At 40.3% G+C, this 14,805-nt stretch overlaps 1 protein-coding gene across 12 annotated transcripts in view; it reads left to right on the forward strand.

The window, feature by feature from the left end:
- The first annotated feature begins 514 nt into the window (after nucleotides 1-514).
- The window catches only part of CLOCK (clock circadian regulator), a 64,385-nt gene continuing 50,094 nt past the window's right edge, over nucleotides 515-14,805 (forward strand). For 2 of the 12 annotated variants that reach the window (XM_054633604.2, XM_077177534.1), the window contains exons 1-3: nucleotides 516-744; nucleotides 10,826-10,927; nucleotides 13,078-13,164. The gene's annotated coding sequence lies outside the window, so the exon portion shown is untranslated. Of the gene's footprint in view, nucleotides 745-1,353; nucleotides 1,375-1,480; nucleotides 1,630-6,525; nucleotides 6,599-10,825; nucleotides 10,928-13,077; nucleotides 13,165-14,805 lie in introns of those variants that run through there. The other 10 variants (XM_077177535.1, XM_077177526.1, XM_077177525.1 and 7 more) reach the window with 10 other exon arrangements.

Raw genomic sequence — 14,805 nt, forward strand, 5'->3', positions numbered from 1 at the left:
GGACAGGAAAGAAACCACGGACCTCCGCTGGGACGGGTTCGTAGAACCCCTGAATACCCCGGGACGCATTTCCCAGAGAGGACTCGGGATGTCGCTTGTTGCGCTTTGGGAACGCGCGTGCGACAGCGTTCCGTGCCGGGTTCACCGTGCCGGTGGGAAAGAGTCTCCGTTCAGCGGGGCCCCCTCCGCGGGTTCGGCTGGCGGCTCTGCGCCTGCAGCCCGCTGCCCGCAGATCCCGGTCGCAACCCGGCTGCCCGCTGACCCGGTCGCGGCTCGGCGCCGCCGCCATTTCCCGCGGCCCGGGGTGAGGTGAGGCGAGGTGAGCCGAGGTCAGGGAGGCGCGCACCCACCGCGCCTGCGCAGCGCACGCAGCCCTCCCCCTCCCCCCTGCGCAGGCGCGGCGAGGCGCGCGCGCGGAGCGGGGATCACCTCCCCGGTGTGCCGTTCGTGCGCACGCGCGGCGGCGGCGGCGGCCCCGGGGTGCCGCGGGTTGCAGTGCGCGCCGGCGCACGCGCGGTGGCGCGAGGCGCCGCGGCGGCCGGCGGCGGTGGGGGCTCGGCGGCGCAGGCGCAGTGGTGTCGGGGGGACTCCCGGGCCCGGGTGCTGCTGTGCCGCCGCCGCCGCCGGAGGAGCAGGAGCGGGAGGTTCAGTCGGGCAGTGCCGGCGGGCGGCGGGCGCGGGGCTGCGCGCGGGGAGCGGCGCTCGCCGGGGCAGCGCGGGCGGGCAGAGGCAGCGCGGGGCCAGGTGAGCAGCGATCGCGGCGCGGGGCGGTGCGGGCGGACCCGCCGGGCCCCGGTGTGCGGTGGCGAGGGGAAGGCGGGGACGCGGCGCGGAGGGGAGCGGTGGAAGTTTGACAGCTCCGGCGTGTGTCTCCCGCCGCGGACCGGGGGGGCGGGAGTGCAGTGGCTGCCCTTGGGCGGGCACGGCCGCGGCCGGGGGCGGGGGGCGCTCGCGGGGCACCCGCTAGGCCCGGTGACCCACTTTGCTCCTGTCACAACTCCCGGGCGCGTCGGGAGCGCTGCCCGCCTGGCCCCGCGCCCGCCAACCGGGCAGGCCGGGCGCAGGACTCCGCGGCATCCCCCGGGCCGGGCCGCGTCGGACCGAGCAGAGCCGCGGGCGGCACCTCCCCTCGCGGCCGCCGCTCCCCGGGGCGACTCGTCCCGCGGCCGCCGGGGGGACGCGCCCGGCCCGCCGCCCCACGCGCGGGGGAGGTTTCCGCGGCGGCCCTGCGAGCGCGGGTGTTTACACGGCGGGAGGGCGGCGGTCGGTGCCCGCTCGGCCCCGGGCCCTCCCCGCGGCGGGACAGCTCTCAGCTCTGCGGGGCCTCGGGCTCCGGCGGCGGCGGGAGCGTGCCCCGCGCTCTCCCTGCGGCAGGTGGGCTGGAGCTGCGGGGTTGCGTATGCACTTGTAGGCTTTTTTAACCCACCTCCTCCCCCTTTTTTTTTTTTTAATTTTTTTTGGTTCCGATAACTTTATTGCGATAACTGCAGCGTGTTCACTCTCGTAAAACGTGCGGGATTCTCAGTAGCCCCGGTCCGTTTTCGAGTTCCTACGGCCTTAAAGTCAGTGTGTTAAATACTCCGTGCATGCAGGTGTGAAATACGACCAGCGAGGGACTGGAAATCCGTGGTACTTCAATTTTGTGTTTGGGTTAAGGTGGATCAGGATTTTTGGTTGGTTTCACTTTCAAATTCCAGATACTTTAGGCCTCGATATAAATTGGAAATGTTTTTTTTTCCATGAGGAGGAGTGCTTATGAACTAATCAAACATGTTTGCAGTGAGATTTTTGAGGCCGTTGTTTTCATGTGCTGATAAGAGTTAACCTACCAAGAGGCACAGGGAAAGTCAGGTATGGCTTTGGCTGGAATATGAAACTGCATGTAGAGGCACAGTGGCCAGTCATAGAAGCTGATGCTCTGAATCCTTAAAGTAGGTGTTTGTTTTTTTTTTTAAATGACTGGTTGACAAACAGTGCTTTTGGTGGCAGTATTGACTTGACCTGGCCTGCCTCTTCCTTGCTGCAGCTGCACCAGCACAACGGTTCGTGGAATTGTGTCCCATAACTAGCTTGAGGAAATGATCCAGGTTAAAATTAACTACCATGGTTTTATGTTTTTGTTTTTTCTTTTTAATGTGGTTATATTTAACCTGTATAATTTCTCTGGCTAACAGGTGTGACAGGAGGCAAGAGGATTGTTTAAGCAAATACCCTAGAGAAAGAAGTACTTGAGAAATACACCTCGACTGTGGTAGTCCTGGCAAAGTTCAGTCTGAGCAGTTGCAGTTGTTTCACAATGTTCAGTTTTACAGAAACAATATTGACTTTGTTTATAAATATCTATGGGGTTTGGGCCTGTTATTTGAAATTGGACAGCATTTGATTGTTGTAACAGAGGGATTCTACTTGAAAGTAACTCTGGTCTTAATTGTTTTTTATAAATTAAAATATTAATTTTCATATGTATCCACTTAAGACACTTCCTCAAACTCATTATAGACATGCTTTCAAATTATCAGACATAATGTATTTGGTTTAGGTTCCTTTTGTAGAATATGGCAACTTTGCCTGAGAATTTTGTTGGTAAGGCAAGGGTTACTGCTTCTTAACAAGCAATTCAAACAGGGAAAAAACCCTCAAACTTCCGGGTTGATATTTAATAGTTTAAGGTGCCATTCAGCCATGCCTTGTTTTTTATTTCTTCCGCTTCATGTTCTTGCATGGGAAAGTTTTAACACATTTAGGTAAAATAAAAGAATGTGAGGAGAGCAGTGTGTTTTCGTTACTAATGCTCTCCTAAGGACCCCCAAACCTCTGCTGTAGGTTACTTTAGTCTCTTTGTACTAAGCACTTTAAAAACTGAGTGGTAATTACCTTAAATTTAATTTGCAGTGTTGGTTAATTAGCTTCTTAGTATAGAATTTCACAGAAGTCATGAATCTTTGTGGTTGAATTGGTCTTGCAAAAGAAATTGCGGCTTTTAAGAGCTTTGAACTTTTGCTTTTTCTCCTCCCTATTTTAAATTTCTGCACAAAGTTTAATATTAAATGTGAGTTGATATTAAATAGCAGTAGAGGTATTGCCCCCCACCTTCTCCATATGTTCTTTATATGAAATATTTTTATCAACTTGGAAAGTTGTGAATTTTTTATTAAAAATGAATAAACTTGTATTGAAAATAGTTGTGAATCAAAAATGCAGTTTGCTGCACTAGGTAATTTCCTCATTTGAAAGCAGCTCCTTTATCTATGCTTTCCTTCAGGAGACACATATAATTTGTTGTCAGTGCCTCATGGTTTCAGCTTAGTTTTATAGATGAAGACTATGGATAGCTCTCCTCTTAAAGTAGAAAATTAGTATCCTAATACAGTTTTAAATTCAAAATATAGTTCAGAAGAAGGGGAATTACAGCTGAAAGGTGCCTTTTCATCACATTGTCATGAGTTATTTTTTCTCAAGGCAAAGGCTTTGGTAGATCTCTGAAGTAAAGAAAAGTTCATTTTAGTGTTTCAGCCTTTTTAAAGTACTAGCTTCTTTATGAGCACTGCAAACTGTGAAGGCCAAATGTGAAAGCAGGTGTAGAACTGTTCCTGAGGATTGGTGATGTTAGTAGGTAGTGGCATAGCAAAGTCAGTAGTGATTGTTCCTGCCATTCTTACTTTCTGTTTATTTACTTTGCAAGGTATTTTTAACCTTTCAGTGTTAGTGAACTGGTTCACCACTGAAGGGGTGGCACAAGACCAGGAGAGTCACCAGGCTGTTGGGAGAACAGTGGCTGTTTTACAGTAGCTTTATCTCCTGAGGCAAAAAAAGTGTGAGACTACAGATAGTCACCAAACCATTCAACTGTTTCTCTCATCTTAAGCTTACACTGAATTATTGTTAGTAGCATTGATATTATTATTTTGGATTTAGTGGTCTTTCAGAATAAAAAGACGTGTTGGAAGCACATCTTCATTCCCGTAGCAGAATCTGAAATTAAAGATCTCAGTGTCTCTCTGTAACTCTGGCACAAGCAAATTTGGGCAGATCTGTTAGGAAGGTACCTCTTTGACTTCTGTAGGTGGTCCCTGTGGGGAAAGGAACTTACTAGGATCATTGGTTATTTTGTTAACTCAGTGGGAATCTGTAATAATTTGAAACTCTGACAGACGTTACACTGTTTATTTGTTGTAGGACTTAAAAGATGTGAAATGCAAAATCACAGAGGAGAAATAAGACTCAGGGTTAATGTAGCTGCCCTGAAGGGTTGAATTCTCTATCCCTACTGCTGCCACAAAATGCCTTTGTCATGTAAAAGCCACTTTAATTTTGGTATGCCTCACCTCTGAGTGTTTTAATTTATAGTCTTAGTGTTCTCTTACCATACTTTTTGTGTGTATTATAAATTCTTTATTATAGCTACTTTTAGAATATATAGTCATATACATAAAATGCTTTGGTCCACTGTGGTTGTCATACATTTAATATAATGTGGAAATAACAAGGTTTCACAGATTCTTTCAACGGTTTAGAGCTGCACACTTTGGACTCTTTCCAACTGTTGCATTTTGTCATTAAAATCAGTGAGTAAATTTCCTTATTCTGTACTGATGTTCTGAGTATATTATGAAATCATCATTAATAGTATTAATATTTTATTAAATATAGATCCTTAAAAATTAGTTATATATATGAGATTCAAGAGTGATAATAGCATATTTGGAGTGTGATGCTTTTGAAGCTCAGTATATACTATGGGCATTCCTCATATTCATGATAAAAATGTAGCCAAATTAGGAATAGATGTGGCTACTTCAATGCTTTTTTGTTAAAACTATGTGTGTGATCATCTCAGAGTATGTGAGAAGGCTTCAGTTTTGAAGCTAATGTCATTTTACCAATAATGACAGCCTGGTACCACAAGAAAAGTGGTGTTAGATTATTATGCTGTTGTTAAAACACTTCTTGGAGTAAGACAGATCCAGTTAAAGTGGTTTTTTAAAATAAATACATGTGACATAATTATTCTATAGAGGTCTTTCTAGAGTTCCACTAAAAAGGATATTTGCAGGTACCTCTGAGATGGTTTTGGTTTATGTTAGATCCATAAAATAATATGGAGGAGTCAAAATTGATTTAGATGGGTTTTGTGTGTCTAGCTCCAAATAAAATTGATGTCTGTCTTAGAGGATTTCTAGGTTTTCACTAGTAAAGTTTTCCAAAGTTGAACACTGAAGTTTTGTTCTCATTCACATCTTCCAGAATCTTATCGTAACCGAGCATCTTGGCATCTAAATCTGTTTACTATTCATAAATTAGGCAATCTGTAAATTAGGCCTTCACTTGTTCAAAGGCATGTTCAAACCACACCTCAGGCACACCTATGGAATTGGACTTGGACCAAAACCCTGTGGTGACTCTCCCTTTTGTTCAGAAGCACAAAGGAGTGAGGAGGAAGAGGCTTTGTTCATGTGTCCTGTAAAAAAAAAAGAAACGCCCAAAGTAAGCAACAAACCAACAAAACTCCAAAGCCTGGAACCTCACTTTTCCTTGCAGACAAATGATTGAAGTCTAATTGGGCTAAAGAGATATACTAGGCCAGTTGTTTTCTTGGAGGAAAAGGATATGATTTATATACCTATATTCTGGCCTGTGTTCCATTTAAAATTTTGAATGCCATTACAAACTAGGACTAGAATTACATCTCTTCTTTGCTGCCTTAGAGAGGCATGCATACTTCTGGTGCTGCTCTGTCCAGTAAAACTTTTTATTTTTGCTTCCATATTCTGAAAATTGCCACTGAAATGAAAAGTTAGGATTTGATGCATCTTCTCAGTGTGATCCAGAGCCTGCTGAGAAATTAGGGTTTGAACCCTGAAGACTAGAGATTTGCTTTCCAGTTTCTGTGATCCAGGTTACTGTGCTGTAACCCTGTGCTGCTGGACAAATGAGAGCACATCTCTTCCCCTCTGCTGGCATGTTAAAAGAATATAATACTCCTGCTTTGATGGGAAAAGCTTAGCTATATGTATGGCAAGGACAGGGACCTGGATTGTGAGTACTAACCTTACCTATGTCCGAGGCCTCCAGAAACACGTGAGGGCAAAATACTGTGTTCACTGGTTGCTTATATAATATAGTTTGTGTCTCTGTTAAGTTTTGAAAAAGTCTTGCTGAATGATGCAACTCTCCCTGGCTTTGGTACTTAAGATCCTTTGGTACTTTGGATCCTTTTTATAGATCCTTTTGTGTGGAATCCCCTTTTTGTGCCCTGTTTTAGTGAAGACTCTGCTGCTTTGGGGTCTGCTACAACCAGAGCAAGCCACAGAACTTGCTAACCATGCTGCATAGTAGTGGTCTTGCTGTGGGACACTTAGAAAAGGAGGAATACCTGGGAATGGGCTGATCACCCAGCATGCTGTCAGAATTTAAACTACTTTCTAGCTGGGAGTAGTATTGCTAGTGACCTCATCTACAAGAGTTTTCAGCTTGCAGCATCACAAGTTTGTGAGTGTATCTCCATTGCTTGCAGAAGAATGATCCCAGATCCCATAAGCACTTCATTATCTGCTGAACTGGTAGATCTCCAGAAAGTTTCAGCACTTTCTTCATTGAGGCAAGTATTTGTGAATGTAGAGGCCACGTTGGCTGGTAAGAAGTGGCTCTTGTGGGAGGTTAATGTGTGAGTTTCCTAATGTATGTTAGAAACACTGAGGAAATAAATATATATTTTTACATCTTCAATTACGATCTTAATGAAAGCATGAGATACTAAGCTGCCTAATAAAAAAGGTACTACAAAACACATGAATACAGCTAATTTAATATTTCAAATTCTGAGAATCCTGCTGCTGTTACAAATAAAACAAAAGTCTCCATTTTTATGTTTGAGTTTTTAATGAAGTAGTTAATAATAGTTTCTGGCATTTAAGGGCATTTGAAATGCTTGGTGGCTATTTCATTGCATGTTAAGTGTAATGTCAGTGACTGCCTGTTGGATTTTGGCTGTTACTGACATGCACTTTGGCAGAACAGTGTTCCAATAGTTTAGAGGTTGCTGTTGAGAAGATGGTTGTGAATACAGAGAATGTAGACTCCTCCTGTGCTAAGGTAGAAGGTATGTAATTTTTGAGATTACTCTTGTTAGAGATATGTTAAATGTTTGGATTTTCACCAGTCATCCAAAAGCCTCAAGATAGAAAAAACCTGTCTTGTTTCATGTGGTAACTTTCCCACCTTAGTTCCCCAAAGCTTAATTTGAAACCTACAGGTGAAGTTGTAAAAAGATAAAAAATATTTTGCTAAAAGCTGCTTCTTTCCTTGGCTCAATAAACAACTAGGAAATTTTCCTCGATTAAAAGCTGTAGGGAGGGAGTTGCCTTTTTTTAAGCCTGATTTCCTAAGAAAATGTGATTTATGCTTTTTCCTTGTTTTCTCTCATTCTTTCCTTACATATTCACCAGTAGCTTTTGAAATAGTTGATCAGTTGTAGCCATGTTTGTAGGAGGGATGGAAATCACAGACCATAATGTTACCACAGGTTTTGGGAAAATGAGCAAGCTGGATATAGAGAAATGTGTCACTGCCCTCTCTTGAGTGAGACATAATGCAGTGGGATTTTGGTACTGACCTTTTATTTTTAACATGCACTGGGTCTGTGTTGGGTAGGAGACCAGGAGTTGTTTGTGTCATCAGGGCTTGAGGAGAATTATTGGGCTGTTTGTAAAGGGAGGGGGACCAACAATATCATAGTGTGACATTATAGCAAAATAATAATAAAAATAATATTTTTCTGTCAGCATAAGAACAAAATACAGTATTTCCCAAATCAGATTTCCAGTAAGCCCACTCCTCTGTCTTGTAGCACAGAGTTACTTGTGGAAAAGCAGGAACTGAATTTATGTCTAGAATGGCATTTCTCAGCTTCTTTCCTGTCTGGCCTGTATTTGCATTACTTATTTATCATAATAAACAGCAGACTGAAATCAACTTGGAGGTTTTCATGAAGTCTTAGTAGTGAAATGTAGCATGTCCTGCTGGTTGGTTTAGAAAAACTGAAAATCTTAGTAATGCTAAAAGTGAAGAAAACTTCATTAGCTTGTGCTGCTTTCGTTTCTAGAGAATTCTCTGCTGTATAATATAAAATATACTTGTCAAGACTCATAATCTTCACAAATTTTAATTTCTCGATTTTAAGTATTAAAATGGTCCATTTAAAAATATCATAACTGACTGCAAAATAGTTTTTTTATGCTTGTGCTTGTTTTAAAGTAGTTTTCATAGTAACAACAAATACTCTAAAGGAAACAGGGTTTTCCTCCACGGTGAGTAGAAAAGCAAGTAGCAGCATGAATCACAGCTTCCAAGAACTGTCAGAATAGAAATGCAGATTCTCTCTCTCTCTCTCTCTCTCTCTCTCTCTCTCTCTCACACACACACACACACACACACTTTCCTGTCAGTTTTAATGTAGTAATATGATTTAATAAAGTTTTCTTGCCATCCACAGCAGCAACATCCATTATGTGTAATCAAGCTACTACTAGCAGTTGTGTGTTTGAGAACTACTGTTCAGAGCTGGTATGGTAGTTCCACTGATAGCAATTTTACATATCATATATTTTTCTGGAACTGTTTATGTTGTTAAGATGTTCTACTTCATTTTTTAGTATAGTCTTTTTTTCCAGCTCAGAAGCATTAGCTAAACATTTTGTGCTGCCCTAGAGCTTTTCATGATGTTTCATAGATAATAAGATAGAGTTTCAGCCTTGAGAAGCTTGTGATCTGAATTTCACTGACATAGAAAATGATGACTGTGACCTCAGAAAGGGGGACAAGGATTCAAGTTAATAAGCGAGTCACAGTGAGTGAATTAAACAAATTCTCATTTCTAAGAAGATGATAAGATCGATCAGCAACAAGTAATATGAGAATATAGAAGCAAAAGGCAGCATAAAGCAAGTCCAAGTAATATACATATTTGGAGGAAAGGAAGCAAAATATTTTTCAGGATCTGGAAAGCATAATGAGATCAGAAAAGTAGTCTGGATCAAGAGAAGGGGTAACTAGAAGGTTTAATGAAATAGAGCAGGAAAAAGATCTATAGAAACTTACAGATTATGTTGATCGGTTTAGCTCTTCTGAAGAAAAAAAAATGAGACAGGAAAATGATTCGAGAAAATGACAAACTGTTTTGATCAGTTTGGCAGGGAGGTTAGGACACAAATTCTACTAATAAGATATTTTTTTTAACCCTTTAAGAAATTTAGCTGTCACTTGAACTTGCTTTCAAAGTGAGTGGCAAAATAACAGGCATCTGTGCCTGAAAATTTCATCTCAGTCATTCCTGTTGCTCTGTTGCTACCTTCTATTACACACAATTTTTCTGCAAGCTGGAGGACTTCATATGAATTTCAGTACAATTGAGAGTGGGGCTATAGAAGTTTTTACCATCAGTGGTGATTGACATACTACCGTTTTATCCAAGTCAAAAGGATTACAAACTTTTTTCACTAAAATAACTGAAATTGCTTTTCCAAATTATTTTAGTTAAATTTGTACTGCCTTTATATAGACAATTAGATTTATGGTTGATTTAGATTGAGTTACATTAAACTTTATGTTGCCAACAGAGGAACTAAAAATAATGTTTCATAAACTGGCATAGATTTTTTAAAAAATGCACCTTAACTTCCTGCTCTATAGAATATATTTTGCCATTTCTTATCTACATGCTGGTATTTGATTCAAATCATTGATTTTTAACATTTCATATGTCATTTGACCACTTAGAAAAATAGATATGTAGGTGTTAATGTTCTGTATTTCTTATCCCATTAGACTTGGCAGTAGATCTCCTTCAAACATTGGCATTCTTCTTCCCCAGGCTGACAGCTTCTTCTTTCTATGTTATATGTACTGGGAGACAAGGTGGTAAAGAACAGGGGTTTAGAAGTTTGGCTATTTTATGTCAAAGGAAATCCGTCAATCCTTGCATCCAATGGAAGGGAATAGATTTATGTATGCCTTAAAGGATATGCTTTGCCACATGGGAGTGCTGAATAGAAAATATCAGCAGTGGGTCGGTCAGTAGCAGTAGATTTTTCCAGCAGGATTATCATCAGTTAGATGATATTACCAAGTTGGTGTATGTGAATTTAAAATACAGCATGGTGTGTAGTAGTACAGAATTAATGAGCTGTAGCAGGTGGGGAGCTCTTTCTTCGTTGAATAAGTAGAGTGCTTGTGTATAAAAATCTGTTGTATAGTTAGCTTTTGCTCAGCACATCTTACTGTAATTGCTTTTTTATTAGTGAGGGGAGTTTGATTGATAAGGGGAGTCTTGTGCTGTTTGCATGCCATCTTCTCTGAGAGTTTCTAGTTGTGTGCTGAGGCAGTTCACGCGTGCTGTTTGAACCATAGTACACACAGTTAAGATTTTATTGATGCAGTTTCTTTCCAGAAGTTTGCATAGTGTATTATTAATGTTCTGCAAGGTCATAATACAATCTGAAGCAATTGTAATGCAATATTTATAATATTGATGTTTTGTAGACATCATTACATCTGTAAATTTGGTGTTACCATTTGTCTCATGGGTTTGGATTTCAGACAGTGCTAGAGCTATGTAAAGGTGGTGTGCAATGTTGTAATACTCCTTCATGAGTATTTACATCATTCTCTTGAATAGAAAAATTAGAAAGTGAATTTTTTGACAATTTAAGGATGCGTATGAAATTACTGAAATGGCAGGAGAGAAAACAGAAATAATCAAAGGGCTCATCCCCAAAAAGGTTTTTCAAACAGATTTTCATTAAATGATGGGTTTTCTGTTGTTTTTCAGAAGACCGTGCCAAAGAAGACTTTTACTCAGATGACATCACATTTGGACTACTAATGCTACCCACCCACTCTACAAGGCACAGTGTATTTCTAGGTAATTTAAGTAAGTATGTAGATATTATTTCTACTAGAACAGTAATGCTTTAAGGAGAAACAGCTCTTTTTCAACCTCAGGCAAGGTAGACATTCCACTTCAATTTGAGATTTAAATTAATGGTGTGCGTGGGCAAGAATAAACTTCAAATAAGCTTTTTATAAGCTTTTATCCTGTACACTGGAGCATGGAATGAAACAACTGAACTGTACCTGAGCTGCCTTGGAAACTAGAAGGAAGAAAAAGCCCAGACCTTATGAAGGCACTGTCCCCAGCAGTGCAGCATGCTAATGTTGCCTGTGGTTTCTGGAGACTAATCTAATATCTCTCCCAGGGATGTGTTGCAGTGATTGAGCATATGTGCTGCCATGCTCACTGCTTTTCTGAGTGTTTTTTTTGTTTGTTTGTTTGGGTTTTTTGTGTGGTGTGGTTTTTTGTTTGTTTTGTTTTGTACTGGTTTTTGGCTTTTGTTTTGTTTTGTTTTGGATTTTTTTTTGCAGATGCTCTTGTTGAGGTGACTTAATACCCCATTCATGTAAGGATATAACAGAAGAATGCATCTTAAAGGGTTCAATTACCACTATCTCTGTTCACATGTCACCTTATTTATGAAAGAGTTGCTTTTCCCTGCTTCTTTGATTGGACACTGTGTACTGTCCAGCTGAGGATGGGCCAGGAGGTGCAGATTTTCATCTTTGCAAGATTTGTCGATCTTGTATCTTGCAGTAAGGTTGCTGATTGCTTTGTGCATGCAAAGAGGCAAGCACAGAGCAGCAGGGTAGTTTGTTTACGGTTCATCTTTTGAGCAACAAAGGGATTTTGATTCAGTGTATCATGAGGATCATGGCCATGGCCCTCTGTAGACTTCGTGTGTGTGTTTTTATGTTTCATCTTTCCAAGTAGGTATTATTTTTCAGATGTTCTGTTGTTTTTTTGACTGCGTCAAAACATACACTTTTATACTGGGTCAAAAAAACCCCAAGAAATCAGTCTATTTATGTAGAGCAGACATTGTGCCAATCTTGTTGAAATGGGATTATTTTGTCTTGCTGGCAGAAAGCCTTCCTGTATTCCTAGTGGCTTATAATGCATTGGAGGTGCTTGGTCATACATGAAATATGGTCGTGAATGGAGTTACAGGTAGCAGTGCTTGTAGTTAATGATGCTTTCTGTTACAGAACCCTGGTTTTAGTTGCTTACAATTTACTAAGACTTAAATCTCTGTTCTATGTCTCCTTCACCTAAAATTTGACCAAGCATCAGTTTGTGTCTGAGGATGAGTTTAGAGGGAGGAATGTACTCTTTTCTTGATGCAAAATGCAATGAAAATTTTGCCACTGGAAAAATAAAGCACCTGCATATGCTGGAGCAAGCACTCAAGGTGTTAGGAGAAACAAATTGTTATGCTGCAATATTTTTTTCTGCTATCCCACTTACATTAGGCATCGTGATAGATTTCTGAAAATATGTTTTGTACCAGTTCAATGAATTTCCTAAATCCATTTCATCTGTCCAAATCAGATGAGGTAGATATGTTCCAAATCCTTTTAGTCATAAGCAGACAGGGCTACTGAGCATGTTCTAGCTAGACTGTGAGAAGTAAACAGGTCTAATCTCCTTGACTCCATTGTAGTGTCAGGTATAAACACTGAGTAAGAAGATTTTCTTCTGTACTCTGTGCTTTTCCTTAACTTTATCATGCATGCACTGTTGATTTGGTCCTTCAAATTCTGCTTCAGCAGTATATTTTCATAACTGTTGTTGATTTTTTTTCCTTCAGTTTTTCTCTATTCTTTGCTTTTTCTCTTTATTGCTTTTATGTGAACATTCTCTAATGTTCAAGATCATTATTTTATCATAATAATATTGATTTTTTTGGACAGTGCAGGCTGTGTGTGGTTAAAAGTTAGGAAATACTTCTTTTTGAGCAACCTGAAAACCTCTATGTGTTGTGCATCTTTGATATTGCTTTTCAAGTAACATTTTTAAAACATGAAGACTGTATTTGTTCTGAAATGGAAAGGCAATATAATATACTTAAAATTTTCAGATTATGTACATGTGAAAATTTGTATAGTGTCATCTTTCTTAAAAGACAGTTTTTTTTTTAGGAATTGCTCTAAAGAGATCTGATTTTTTTTGTTTTCATCTAAATTTAGCAAATGTAGAGAGAAGCCCATTCTTTCATTTGCAAAGTCTTCTGGAAATCTTTTTGGATCTTGTGTACTGAACATCAGTGAAACTAGGTAAGTCTGAATATTTTGGTTATTCTAAGCAACTAATGAATTAATTGGATGTGAAAAAAAAAGGTTAAAAAATCCTATTTGTAATTTACAGTTCTTGGAGAAACTCTGGCATATAACCTAAAATCTAGAGGATTAAATTATAATGTAAATTACATAGCCCAGAAAATAAAGGGCAGAGATTAAGCAGTATATTCCTGGCTTTACATCTTAGGTAAAAAGCTGTATATACACCAAATATATTTTATCTAGTGTTTCTTTAATGAAGTTATTGTATTCCACAGATCCCTTGATGAGCTTCCCTTAGTATTTCTTTGTTCCTGTGGCTGTTCTCTGAGATGATGTTTAGAACCAGGCTAATTTCAGTCTTACAGTAGACTAATATTCCTGTGTCATTAATCTGATTTTTCTCAATTCCCATAGTTGGTTAGCACAGGATTTAGAGATCGATTTGAGTCATTGCAGTAAGCCCATGATCATCTTAACCCCTTTTAAAATTTGAGTTAGGGGAAGTTAAATCACAGTGGTAGTGCTTACAAACCTTTCTCAGATTATACTATCTGACTTTCCAGGGGAAAAACAATACTGACACCTCTGTCTAAAAGTTCAGAGTTGCAAGAATATTTACGTTTCCCTTACTGTATTTAATAGCACAGGTAATAGGAGGAAATGAATAAATAAATGAGAGAAAGGCTGAAAGAAATAAGGTAGAAAGAAGAAGAGAAGTAAAATATTTGAAGTGAGAAAACAGGACATAAAAGATGAAGTAAATAAGTGAAGAAAAGAGAAATGAAGCCTAAGAAATAGGGATATCTAGATTTATGTCTTCTGCTGAATTGTGGCACAGAGGAAATAAATTTTTTGTGGAACCCAGTAAATAGTCTTTTATCATGTTTTTGTTTTTCAATTGTGAGGCATTAAGAAGACTGCTTACAGAATTTTCTGAAGTCTTTCAGTGCCATCAAGTATTCTGTTTATGACATGACATCTCTTTTGATTAGTCTGGTTTGAAAAGGTAGGGTTTAACTCCAATGTATGCATTACAATTGCGATTTGGATGATTAAAACTGCTTTGGAGAAAATCTCACTGTTGTCTCTCCTTACCATTTGCTTGGCTCAGTGTGTTTGAGCTATATTTCTTTCTCAGAACACTAGTCTGAGTTCTGCTGCAGGGGCAGAGTGCTGTTCTGTCTCTACTGGGGACATGGAGTTCTGCATCAATCATGAAATTCCTGGAAAAATTTGAATGGTCCATGTGATAGTGATGTTTGCTTCTGGAGACCAGATGAAATCTAATCCAAAATAAAGCCTCTTGAACAGCTAGCATAGGAGTGTCAGCACCAGCTGCTTTGATCTACTGATCCATTTCTAGGGTTTCAGGTTACTTTCTAATGGGGACAGAGCCATAGTTGTTCACTTTGGTTATAGGTCAGTAGATGAGGGCAGTGAACCTCTAAGACATGTATCTATGCTTCAAGTACAGCCATGAGTTTGGGTGCTGATTTTGAAAAGTTTTGGAGTGCCAGAAATACTTCTTTTCAATTTTTGTAATATAAACTGTGTTGATGAGACAAATAAATTCTGTAAATGACAGTGGTTCAAACGATTAAATTGTACCTGCCTTTTGTAATTCTGGTGGATTAG

Source organism: Agelaius phoeniceus, chromosome 4 (genome assembly GCF_051311805.1).
Source record: "Agelaius phoeniceus isolate bAgePho1 chromosome 4, bAgePho1.hap1, whole genome shotgun sequence".
Classification (NCBI taxonomy): Eukaryota; Metazoa; Chordata; class Aves; order Passeriformes; family Icteridae; genus Agelaius; species Agelaius phoeniceus.